Here is a 2840-nt window from a genome sequence, read left to right on the forward strand (position 1 = left end):
TCCAATTCAGAAGGCTGAGCTTTTCGGCGTATCATGGTGTTTATGGAGGTATTGCTTATTTACTTAGCATTGCAGAGAAATAGGTATCTATTTCATAAGCTAAGCTGTGGTTTGTAATATTAATTACCAAGGAACATCATTATGATTTAATCATTTTGGTATATTTCTTCATGCTATCTTACTCATATAATTATTTTAAATTGATCCAATATTCACTTCTCACCTTACACTTTATTTTTATTAGGAACATTTCCTTGTATAATATGGATAGGAACTTCCTAGTCAATAAATAAAACTTAAAAATAAAATCTTAAAATGAAGGGTAACTTCCCAAACTGATTAACAAAATAGTCCGTAAAGTGTCATGTTTAGCCTTTAAAAAGAAATATTAGAGAAATTGATTAATAATGTAAAACACAAAATTAATTAGAAACACTTGAATGTTTGGAGGCTGAAACGTATTGTTTTTCTTATTTTTCTTTGCTATAATGAATTTTAAAAGGGTAATGATTCTGGGCAAATAACGCATAGTCCTAATATTTAGATGTAGCTACCAGAGAACTCTGAGGGATACGTAATATCCTTTACTTGTGGCAGCAAAAGTTAAGTTGAGGCATTTTAAAAGTAGTTTTTGTTTTAATTTATTTTTAATAAAAGAGGATTTAGTTTGGCCCACATTTTAACAATTTTAAGTATATGACAGGTTGGGTCCATGCTTCTGTGCCTGTAGTGAGGCAGAGTGTCATGACAGAGTGATATGGTGAAGAAGAAATAACTATGGATGGATAAAAGTCCTTATCCTCATAGCAGTCAAGAAATAGGATGAAGGCAAAAGAACCAGGTCAAGGTATGCCCTATAGAGACGTGCCTCCAATACATATGTCCTCCTTCCTGTGCAAGACTCCCTTTCTATATTTTCACTAGTCTCTAGCAGATCTCTTTTTTTTAAATTAGATATTTTTTTATTTATAATTCAAATGATATCTCCTTTCCCGGTTTCCCCTCTGGAAAATAAAACTTATTCCCTCCCCCCTCCCTCTGCTCACCAACCCATCCTCTACTGCATCCTGGCCCTAGCATTCCTCTACACCGGGCATAGAGCCTTCACAGGACCAAGGGCCTCTCCTCCCATTGATGACCAACTTGGTCATCCTCTGCTACATATGCAGCTGGAGCCATGAGTCCCACCATATGTACTCCTTGGTTGGTGGTTGGAGCTCTGGGGGTACTGGGGGGTACTGGTTAGTTCATATTATTGTTTGTCTTAAGGGTCTGCAAACCCTTCAGCTCCTTGGGTCCTTTCTCTAGCTCCTTCATTGGAGACCCTGTGCTAAGTCTAATGGATGGTTGTGAGCCTCTACTTCTGTAATAGTAGGGCGGGCACTGGCAGAGCCTCTCAGGAGACAACTATAACAGGCTCCTGTCAGTCAGCACTTGCTGGCCTCCACAATAGTGTCTGGGTTTGATGATAGAATAAGGGAAGAATTCCTAGGTGGAACAGTCCCTGGATTGTCGTTACTTTAGTCTCTAATTTATAGTTAGTCTCTACAACTCCTTTCATAGGTATTTTGTTCACCCTTCTAAGAAGGAATGAAGTATCCACACTTTGGTCTTCCTTCTTGAGTTTCTTGTGGTTTGTGGATTGTACTTTGGGTATTCTGAGCTTCTGCACTAATGTCCACTTATCAGAGTGTGCATTGGTACAGAGACAGGCAGGTGGATCAATAGAATAGAATTGAAGACCCAGAAATGAACCCACACACCTATGGTCACTTAATCTTTGAAAAGGAGCTAAAACCATCCAGTGGAAAAAAGACAGCATTTTCAACAAATGGTACTAGCTCAACTGGTGGTTAGCATGTAGAAGAATGCAAATAGATCCATTCCTAACTCCTAGTGCAAAGCTCAAGTCCAAATGGATCAAGAACCTCCACATAAAACCAGATACACTAAAAGTAACAGAAAAGATAGTGGGGAAGAGCCTCGAGCACATGGACACATGAGAAAATTTCCTGAACAGAACACCAATAACTTATGCTCTAAGGTCAAGTATCAACAAATGGGACCTCATAAAATTACAGACCTTCTGTAAGGCAAAGGACACTGTCAACAGGACAAAACGGGAACGAACAGATTGGGAAAAGATCTTTACCATTCCTATATCCAATATATACAAAGAACTCAAGAAGCTAGACTCCAGAAAATCAAATAACCCTATTAAAAATGGGGTACAAAGCTAAACAAAGAATTCTCAACTGAGGAATATAAAATGGCTGAGAAACACCTAAAGAAATGTTCAACATCCTTAGTCATCAGGGAAATGCAAATCAAAGCAACCCTGAGAATCCATCTCACACCAGTCAAAATATTTGGCTAAGATCAAAAAATCAGGTGACAGCAGATGCTGGTGAGGTTGTAGAGAAAGAGGAACACTTCGTCATTGCTGGTGGGATTGCAAGCTGATATAACCACTCTGGAAATCAGTTTTGTGGTTCTTCAGGAAATTGGACATAGTACTATAAGAGGACCCAGCTATACCACTCCTGGGCATATACCCAGAAGATGCTCCAAGATGTAATGAGGACAATGTTCCACAGTTTAGCAGCCTTATTTATAATAGCTAGAAACTGGAAACAACCCAAATATCCCTCAACAGAGGAATGGCTACAGAAAATGTGGTACATCTACACAATGGAGTGCTACTCAGCTATAAAAAACAATGAATTTATGAAATTCTTGGGGAAATGGATGGATCTAGAGAATGTCATCCTGAGTAAGGTAACCCAATCACAAAAGAACACACATGGTATGTACTCTCTGATAAGTGGATATTAGTGCAG

Source organism: Mastomys coucha, unplaced genomic scaffold (assembly GCF_008632895.1).
Source record: "Mastomys coucha isolate ucsf_1 unplaced genomic scaffold, UCSF_Mcou_1 pScaffold16, whole genome shotgun sequence".
NCBI lineage: Eukaryota > Metazoa > Chordata > Mammalia > Rodentia > Muridae > Mastomys > Mastomys coucha.